Source organism: Hippocampus bargibanti, unplaced genomic scaffold, assembly GCF_051943395.1.
Source record: "Hippocampus bargibanti isolate YZ-2025 unplaced genomic scaffold, ASM5194339v1 Contig00221, whole genome shotgun sequence".
Lineage (NCBI taxonomy): Eukaryota > Metazoa > Chordata > Actinopteri > Syngnathiformes > Syngnathidae > Hippocampus > Hippocampus bargibanti.
The window spans coordinates 18,429-28,704 of NW_028296958.1; the positions used below are offsets into that span (position 1 = coordinate 18,429).

Genomic DNA, 10,276 nt, shown 5'->3' on the forward strand with positions numbered 1-10,276 from the left:
ACACTTGATATTGATATATAGTGTTCATTTGACTGAGAAAACAAATTCTGTAAGCAAATAATCCCACTTGACAGTTATATTAACTTGATTTAACTGAGAAAAACATTCCGTAATCAAATAACAACACTTGATATTGATATATAGTGTTCATTTGACTGAGAAAACAAATTCTGTAAGCAAATAATCCCACTTGACAGTTATATTAACTTGATTTAACTGAGAAAAACATTCAGTAATCAAATAACAACACTTGATATTGATATATAGTGTTCATTTGACTGAGAAAACAAATTCTGTAAGCAAATAATCCCACTTGACAGTTATATTAACTTGATTTAACTGAGAAAAACATTCAGTAATCAAATAACAACACTTGATATTGATATATAGTGTTCATTTGACTGAGAAAACAAATTCTGTAAGCAAATAATCCCACTTGACAGTTATATTAACTTGATTTAACTGAGAAAAACATTCCGTAATCAAATAACAACACTTGATATTGATATATAGTGTTCATTTGACTGAGAAAACAAATTCTGTAAGCAAATAATCCCACTTGACAGTTATATTAACTTGATTTAACTGAGAAAAACATTCAGTAATCAAATAACAACACTTGATATTGATATATAGTGTTCATTTGACTGAGAAAACAAATTCTGTAAGCAAATAATCCCACTTGATAGTTATATTAACTTGATTTAACTGAGAAAAAAACTGACAGGTTTTTTAAAGTGTATATGTGTGAAATATGCTTTAAGTGTTGACTTTGAGAGGTTTTTTAAAGTGTATATGTGTGAAATATGCTTCAAGTGTTGACTTTGAGAGGTTTTTTAGAGTGTATATGTGTGAAATATGCTTTAAAGTTGACTTTGAGAGGTTTTTTAATGTGTATATGTGTGAAATATGCTTCCTTTCGTTCATTAATGGTGAAACGCTGCCGTTTGGTGGCCGAAAGCGCGCATCGCACCTCATTGAAGGAAAATATACACACGGTTTATCTAAGTCCGTTTAAAATGGGATGGGCGAAGGAAAGTTGAGCAAAAGCTCCTGAAAATAGTCTAGGGGGAGTTACGCGGTGTCATTTGTTTGAATTTATTAGAAAGAGAACCGTGCCGGCAACTTAAAAACAGTATGCGGCTTCAGATGACATCATTCGGTACGGAGCGTCGCGGGGGACAAAAGAGTGAAAGCTATACACCGCGCGGCGACGCCTCCCGCGAGATACTTCCGGTTCGTCGTCAGGGGAGGAGGTCAAAACAAAGATGGAGGGCGCCGCATGGCGGGTGAGTCAACTTTTACTTTAAAACGGGCTAGAATGACACATCCGCGACATTCTAGTGGGTGTTAAAGACGGTGAAGGGATCTCTGAGATAAGTTTGAGGCCAACTGTGAGCAAAAGAGGACCGTGACGTCGAAAAACGGTCAAAAACGGTCGAAAAACGGTCGCGTTTGACGGTTGGGGGGGTGGGGGGCGGGTGGGACGCGTTATCGATCGTAGGGGAGCTTAAAATGGCTTTCCATAAAGCCACGCTTAACCAAATAAGCTTTTCCGGGTTCTTTACAGAGGGAAGGAAGTCAGTAATCAAATAACAACACTTGATATTGATATATAGTGTTCATTTGACTGAGAAAATCAATTCTGTAAGCAAATAATCCCACTTGATAGTTATATTAACTTGATTTAACTGAGAAAAACATTCAGTAATCAAATAACAACACTTGATATTGATATATAGTGTTCATTTGACTGAGAAAACAAATTCTGTAAGCAAATAATCCCACTTGATAGTTATATTAACTTGATTTAACTGAGAAAAACATTCAGTAATCAAATAACAACACTTGATATTGATATATAGTGTTCATTTGACTGAGAAAACAAATTCTGTAAGCAAATAATCCCACTTGATAGTTATATTAACTTGATTTAACTGAGAAAAACATTCAGTAATCAAATAACAACACTTGATATTGATATATATTGTTCATTTTACTGAGAAAACAAATTCTGTAAGCAAATAATCCCACTTCATTTATTATTAGTAGTAGTATTGTTGTTATTATTATGATATAGTATCAATATGCATGTGTTTTTCAGCTCCTACCATGGGTACAGGTACGAAAAGTGACTGAAGCTTTTAAAGGACAACCGACACTTTTGCTCAACATCAAGAAGAATGACTTCAAATGACTTCAAATGACTTCAAATGACTTCTACATGCCCGGGTGAGCTGTTACGGACGCTTGACAGCGTACTGTCATATTCTATATTAGTAGTATTGTTGTTATTATTATGATATAGTATCAATATGCATGTTATTTTCAGCTCCTATCATGGGCACAGGTACGAAAAGTGACTGAAGCTTTTAAAGGACAACCGACACTTTTGCACAACTTCTTTTCCATCAACAAAAATGACTTCAAATGACTTCTACATGACTTCAAATGACTTCTACATGCCCGGGTGAGCTGTTACGGACGCTTGACAGCGTACTGTCATATTCTATATTATTGCTATTATTAGTATTGTTGTTATTATTATGATATAGTATCAATATGCATGTTATTTTCAGCTCCTATCATGGGCACAGGTACGAAAAGTGACTGAAGCTTTTAAAGGACAACCGACACTTTTGCACAACTTGTTTTCCATCAACAAAAATGACTTCAAATGACTTCAAATGACTTCAAATGACTTCTACATGCCCAGGTGAGCTGTTACGGACGCTTGACAGCGTACTGTCATATTCTATATTATTACTATTATTAGTATTGTTGTTATTATTATGATATAGTATCAATATGCATGTTATTTTCAGCTCCTACCATGGGTACAGGTACGAAAAGTGACTGAAGCTTTTAAAGGACAACCGACACTTTTGCTCAACATCAAGAAGAATGACTTCAAATGACTTCAAATGACTTCAAATGACTTCTACATGCCCGGGTGAGCTGTTACGGACGCTTGACAGCGTACTGTCATATTCTATATTATTACTATTATTAGTATTGTTGTTATTATTATGATATAGTATCAATATGCATGTTATTTTCAGCTCCTACCATGGGTACAGGTACGAAAAGTGACTGAAGCTTTTAAAGGACAACCGACACTTTTGCACAACTTGTTTTCCATCAACAAAAATGACTTCAAATGACTTCTACATGACTTCAAATGACTTCTACATGCCCAGGTGAGCTGTTAGGGACGCTTGACAGCGTACTGTCATATTCTATATTATTACTATTATTAGTATTGTTGTTATTATTATGATATAGTATCAATATGCATGTTATTTTCAGCTCCTATCATGGGCACAGGTACGAAAAGTGACTGAAGCTTTTAAAGGACAACCGACACTTTTGCGCAACATCAAGAAAAATGACTTCAAATGACTTCAAATGACTTCTACATGCCTGGGTGAGCTGTTCCGGACGCTTGACAGCGTGCTGTCATATTCTATATTAGTAGTATTGTTGTTATTATTATGATATAGTATCAATATGCATGTTATTTTCAGCTCCTACCATGGGCACAGGTACGAAAAGTGACTGAAGCTTTTAAAGGACAACCGACACTTTTGCACAACTTGTTTTCCATCAACAAAAATGACTTCAAATGACTTCTACATGACTTCAAATGACTTCTACATGCCCGGGTGAGCTGTTACGGACGCTTGACAGCGTACTGTCATATTCTATATTATTACTATTATTAGTATTGTTGTTATTATTATGATATAGTATCAATATGCATGTTATTTTCAGCTCCTACCATGGGTACAGGTACGAAAAGTGACTGAAGCTTTTAAAGGACAACCGACACTTTTGCGCAACATCAAGAAAAATGACTTCAAATGACTTCAAATGACTTCAAATGACTTCAAATGACTTCTACATGCCTGGGTGAGCTGTTACGGACGCTTGACAGCGTACTGTCATATTCTATATTATTACTATTATTAAGTATTGTTGTTATTATTATGATATAGTATCAATATGCATGTTATTTTCAGCTCCTATCATGGGCACAGGTACGAAAAGTGACTGAAGCTTTTAAAGGACAACCGACACTTTTGCGCAACATCAAGAAAAATGACTTCAAATGACTTCAAATGACTTCAAATGACTTCTACATGCCCAGGTGAGCTGTTACGGACGCTTGACAGCGTACTGTCATATTCTATATTATTACTATTAGTAGTATTGTTGTTATTATTATGATATAGTATCAATATGCATGTGTTTTTCAGCTCCTACCATGGGTACAGGTACGAAAAGTGACTGAAGCTTTTAAAGGACAACCGACACTTTTGCGCAACATCAAGAAAAATGACTTCAAATGACTTCAAATGACTTCTACATGCCTGGGTGAGCTGTTCCGGACGCTTGACAGCGTGCTGTCATATTCTATATTAGTAGTATTGTTGTTATTATTATGATATAGTATCAATATGCATGTTATTTTCAGCTCCTACCATGGGCACAGGTACGAAAAGTGACTGAAGCTTTTAAAGGACAACCGACACTTTTGCACAACTTGTTTTCCATCAACAAAAATGACTTCAAATGACTTCTACATGACTTCAAATGACTTCTACATGCCCAGGTGAGCTGTTACGGACGCTTGACAGCGTGCTGTCATATTCTATATTATTATTAGTAGTAGTATTGTTGTTATTATTATGATATAGTATCAATATGCATGTTATTTTCAGCTCCTATCATGGGCACAGGTACGAAAAGTGACTGAAGCTTTTAAAGGACAACCGACACTTTTGCACAACTTGTTTTCCATCAACAAAAATGACTTCAAATGACTTCTACATGACTTCAAATGACTTCTACATGCCCAGGTGAGCTGTTACGGACGCTTGACAGCGTGCTGTCATATTCTATATTATTATTAGTAGTAGTATTGTTGTTATTATTATGATATAGTATCAATATGCATGTTATTTTCAGCTCCTATCATGGGCACAGGTACGAAAAGTGACTGAAGCTTTTAAAGGACAACCGACACTTTTGCACAACTTGTTTTCCATCAACAAAAATGACTTCAAATGACTTCTACATGACTTCAAATGACTTCTACATGCCCGGGTGAGCTGTTACGGACGCTTGACAGCGTGCTGTCATATTCTATATTATTATTAGTAGTAGTATTGTTGTTATTATTATGATATAGTATCAATATGCATGTGTTTTTCAGCTCCTACCATGGGTACAGGTACGAAAAGTGACTGAAGCTTTTAAAGGACAACCGACACTTTTGCGCAACATCAAGAAAAATGACTTCAAATGACTTCAAATGACTTCAAATGACTTCAAATGACTTCTACATGCCCGGGTGAGCTGTTACGGACGCTTGACAGCGTACTGTCATATTCTATATTATTATTAGTAGTAGTATTGTTGTTATTATTATGATATAGTATCAATATGCATGTGTTTTTCAGCTCCTACCATGGGTACAGGTACGAAAAGTGACTGAAGCTTTTAAAGGACAACCGACACTTTTGCGCAACATCAAGAAGAATGACTTCAAATGACTTCAAATGACTTCTACATGCCCAGGTGAGCTGTTACGGACGCTTGACAGCGTGCTGTCATATTCTATATTATTATTAGTAGTAGTATTGTTGTTATTATTATGATATAGTATCAATATGCATGTTATTTTCAGCTCCTACCATGGGCACAGGTACGAAAAGTGACTGAAGCTTTTAAAGGACAACCGACACTTTTGCACAACTTGTTTTCCATCAACAAAAATGACTTCAAATGACTTCTACATGACTTCAAATGACTTCTACATGCCCAGGTGAGCTGTTACGGACGCTTGACAGCGTGCTGTCATATTCTATATTATTATTAGTAGTAGTATTGTTGTTATTATTATGATATAGTATCAATATGCATGTTATTTTCAGCTCCTATCATGGGCGCAGGTACGAAAAGTGACTGAAGCTTTTAAAGGACAACCGACACTTTTGCACAACTTGTTTTCCATCAACAAAAATGACTTCAAATGACTTCAAATGACTTCTACATGCCCAGGTGAGCTGTTACGGACGCTTGACAGCGTGCTGTCATATTCTATATTATTATTAGTAGTAGTATTGTTGTTATTATTATGATATAGTATCAATATGCATGTTATTTTCAGCTCCTATCATGGGCGCAGGTACGAAAAGTGACTGAAGCTTTTAAAGGACAACCGACACTTTTGCGCAACATCAAGAAAAATGACTTCAAATGACTTCAAATGACTTCAAATGACTTCAAATGACTTCTACATGCCCAGGTGAGCTGTTATGGACGCTTGACAGCGTGCTGTCATATTCTATATTATTACTATTATTAGTATTGTTGTTATTATTATGATATAGTATCAATATGCATGTTATTTTCAGCTCCTATCATGGGCACAGGTACGAAAAGTGACTGAAGCTTTTAAAGGACAACCGACACTTTTGCGCAACATCAAGAAAAATGACTTCAAATGACTTCAAATGACTTCAAATGACTTCTACATGCCCAGGTGAGCTGTTACGGACGCTTGACAGCGTACTGTCATATTCTATATTATTACTATTATTAGTATTGTTGTTATTATTATGATATAGTATCAATATGCATGTTATTTTCAGCTCCTACCATGGGCGCAGGTACGAAAAGTGACTGAAGCTTTTAAAGGACAACCGACACTTTTGCACAACTTGTTTTCCATCAACAAAAATGACTTCAAATGACTTCTACATGCCCAGGTGAGCTGTCACGGACGCTTGACAGCGTACTGTCATATTCTATATTATTACTATTATTAGTATTGTTGTTATTATTATGATATAGTATCAATATGCATGTGTTTTTCAGCTCCTATCATGGGCACAGGTACGAAAAGTGACTGAAGCTTTTAAAGGACAACCGACACTTTTGCACAACTTGTTTTCCATCAACAAAAATGACTTCAAATGACTTCTACATGACTTCAAATGACTTCTACATGCCCGGGTGAGCTGTTACGGACGCTTGACAGCGTGCTGTCATATTCTATATTAGTAGTATTGTTGTTATTATTATGATATAGTATCAATATGCATGTTATTTTCAGCTCCTACCATGGGTACAGGTATGAAAAGTGACTGAAGCTTTTAAAGGACAACCGACACTTTTGCTCAACTTTGTTTTCCATCAAGAAAAATGACTTCAAATGACTTCAAATGACTTCAAATGACTTCTACATGCCCAGGTGAGCTGTTATGGACGCTTGACAGCGTGCTGTCATATTCTATATTATTATTAGTAGTAGTATTGTTGTTATTATTATGATATAGTATCAATATGCATGTGTTTTTCAGCTCCTATCATGGGCACAGGTACGAAAAGTGACTGAAGCTTTTAAAGGACAACCGACACTTTTGCACAACTTGTTTTCCATCAACAAAAATGACTTCAAATGACTTCTACATGACTTCAAATGACTTCTACATGCCCAGGTGAGCTGTTACGGACGCTTGACAGCGTACTGTCATATTCTATATTAGTAGTATTATTAAGTATTGTTGTTATTATTATGATATAGTATCAATATGCATGTTATTTTCAGCTCCTACCATGGGCACAGGTATGAAAAGTGACTGAAGCTTTTAAAGGACAACCGACACTTTTGCTCAACTTTGTTTTCCATCAAGAAAAATGACTTCAAATGACTTCAAATGACTTCTACATGCCTGGGTGAGCTGTTCCGGACGCTTGACAGCGTGCTGTCATATTCTATATTAGTAGTATTGTTGTTATTATTATGATATAGTATCAATATGCATGTTATTTTCAGCTCCTACCATGGGCACAGGTACGAAAAGTGACTGAAGCTTTTAAAGGACAACCGACACTATTGCTCAACTTTGTTTTCCATCAAGAAAAATGACTTCAAATGACTTCAAATGACTTCAAATGACCTCTACATGCCTGGGTGAACTATTACGGACGCTTGACAGCGTACTGTCATATTCTATATTATTACTATTATTAGTATTGTTGTTATTATTATGATATAGTATCAATGGCAAGGTATTCCCCATTCATTTCTATGCAGGTGCAGTACCTTCGTCGACCGCCAGGGTGAAGGCCTCCAAGCAGTACCTCAGGTGGCCACCTGAGGGCCCCCTAACCTACCTGTCAATCATGTAAAAAAAAAAAACAAGTGTTGCAGTCCCTCGTTTGTCCTCCTAGGAGGCGCTTGTCCCATTCATTTTCAATGGCAAGGTGTTCCCCATTCATTTCTATGCAGGTGCAGTACCTTCGTCGACCGCCAGGGTGAAGGCCTCCAAGCGGTACCTCAGGTGGCCACCTGAGGGCCCCCTAACCTACCTGTCAATCATGTAAAAAAAAAAAAAAGTGTTGCAGTCCCTCGTTCGCCCTCGTAGGGGGCGCTCGTCCCATTCATTTGAATGGCAGGGTATTCCCCCATTCATTTCTATGCATGTGCAAAAAAAAAAGTCGCAGTACCTCGTTCGTCCTCCTAGGAGGCGCTTGTCCCATTCATTTTCAATGGCAATGTATTCCCCATTCATTTCTATGCAGGTGCAGTACCTTCGTCGACCGCCAGGGTGAAGGCCTCCAAGCGGTACCTCAGGTGGCCACCTGAGGGCCCCCTAACCTACCTGTCAATCATGTAAAAAAAAAAAAAAAAAAACAAGTGTTGCAGTCCCTCGTTTGTCCTCGTAGGGGGCGCTCGTCCCATTCATTTTGAATGGCAGGGTATTCCCCCATTCATTTCTATGCAGGTGCAAAAAAAAAAGTCGCAGTACCTCGTTCGTCCTCCTAGGAGGCGCTTGTCCCATTCATTTTCAATGGCAATGTATTCCCCATTCATTTCTATGCAGGTGCAGTACCTTCGTCGACCGCCAGGGTGAAGGCCTCCAAGCGGTACCTCAGGTGGCCACCTGAGGGCCCCCTAACCTACCTGTCAATCATGTAAAAAAAAAAAAAAGTGTTGCAGTACCTCGTTCGCCCTCGTAGGGGGCGCTCGTCCCATTCATTTGAATGGCAGGGTATTCCCCCATTCATTTCTATGCATGTGCAAAAAAAAAAGTCGCAGTACCTCGTTCGTCCTCCTAGGAGGCGCTTGTCCCATTCATTTTCAATGGCAATGTATTCCCCATTCATTTCTATGCAGGTGCAGTACCTTCGTCGACCGCCAGGGTGAAGGCCTCCAAGCGGTACCTCAGGTGGCCACCTGAGGGCCCCCTAACCTACCTGTCAATCATGTAAAAAAAAAAAAAAAAAAAGTGTTGCAGTACCTCGTTCGCCCTCGTAGGGGGCGCTCGTCCCATTCATTTTGAATGGCAGGGTATTCCCCCATTCATTTCTATGCATGTGCAAAAAAAAAGTCGCAGTACCTCGTTCGTCCTCCTAGGAGGCGCTTGTCCCATTCATTTTCAATGGCAATGTATTCCCCATTCATTTCTATGCAGGTGCAGTACCTTCGTCGACCGCCAGGGTGAAGGCCTCCAAGCGGTACCTCAGGTGGCCACCTGAGGGCCCCCTAACCTACCTGTCAATCATGTAAAAAAAAAAAAAAAAAAAACAAGTGTTGCAGTCCCTCGTTTGTCCTCGTAGGGGGCGCTCGTCCCATTCATTTTGAATGGCAGGGTATTCCCCCATTCATTTCTATGCATGTGCAAAAAAAAAGTCGCAGTACCTCGTTCGTCCTCCTAGGAGGCGCTTGTCCCATTCATTTTCAATGGCAAGGTGTTCCCCATTCATTTCTATGCAGGTGCAGTACCTTCGTCGACCGCCAGGATGAAGGCCTCCAAGCAGTACCTCATGTGGCCACCTGAGGGCCCCCTAACCTAGCTGTCAATCATGTGAAAAAAAAAAACAAGTGTTGCAGTCCCTCGTTTGTCCTCGTAGGGGGCGCTCGTCCCATTCATTTGAATGGCAGGGTATTCCCCCATTCATTTCTATGCATGTGCAAAAAAAAAAGTCGCAGTACCTCGTTCGTCCTCCTAGGAGGCGCTTGTCCCATTCATTTTCAATGGCAATGTATTCCCCATTCATTTCTATGCAGGTGCAGTACCTTCGTCGACCGCCAGGATGAAGGCCTCCAAGCAGTACCTCATGTGGCCACCTGAGGGCCCCCTAACCTACCTGTCAATCATGTTAAAAAAAAAAAAATAAGTGTTGCAGTCCCTCGTTTGTCCTCGCAGGGGGCGCTCGTCCCATTCATTTTGAATGGCAGGGTATTCCCCCATTCATTTCT

At 38.7% G+C, this 10,276-nt stretch overlaps 1 long non-coding RNA gene across 50 annotated transcripts; it reads left to right on the top strand.

Moving 5' to 3' along the window:
- Positions 1 to 886: 886 nt before the first annotated feature.
- Positions 887 to 9,877, top strand: LOC148881419 (uncharacterized). Of its 50 annotated transcripts, none has more exons than XR_016113829.1 (23): positions 887 to 1,289; positions 2,105 to 2,232; positions 2,333 to 2,470; positions 2,580 to 2,716; positions 2,826 to 2,953; positions 3,063 to 3,200; positions 3,310 to 3,427; positions 3,775 to 3,912; positions 4,023 to 4,150; positions 4,260 to 4,277; positions 4,496 to 4,615; positions 4,725 to 4,862; positions 4,972 to 5,109; positions 5,219 to 5,356; positions 5,466 to 5,583; positions 5,693 to 5,830; positions 6,423 to 6,550; positions 6,660 to 6,776; positions 6,886 to 7,023; positions 7,371 to 7,508; positions 7,619 to 7,746; positions 7,847 to 8,010; positions 8,303 to 9,877. It is a non-coding gene; the product is annotated as an uncharacterized LOC148881419 (long non-coding RNA). The 50 variants fall into 50 exon arrangements; XR_016113820.1 differs by having other exon boundaries at positions 889 to 1,289; positions 4,260 to 4,377; positions 4,478 to 4,615; positions 4,743 to 4,862; XR_016113822.1 differs by having other exon boundaries at positions 890 to 1,289; positions 4,260 to 4,377; positions 4,478 to 4,615; positions 4,990 to 5,109.
- Positions 9,878 to 10,276: the final 399 nt, after the last annotated feature.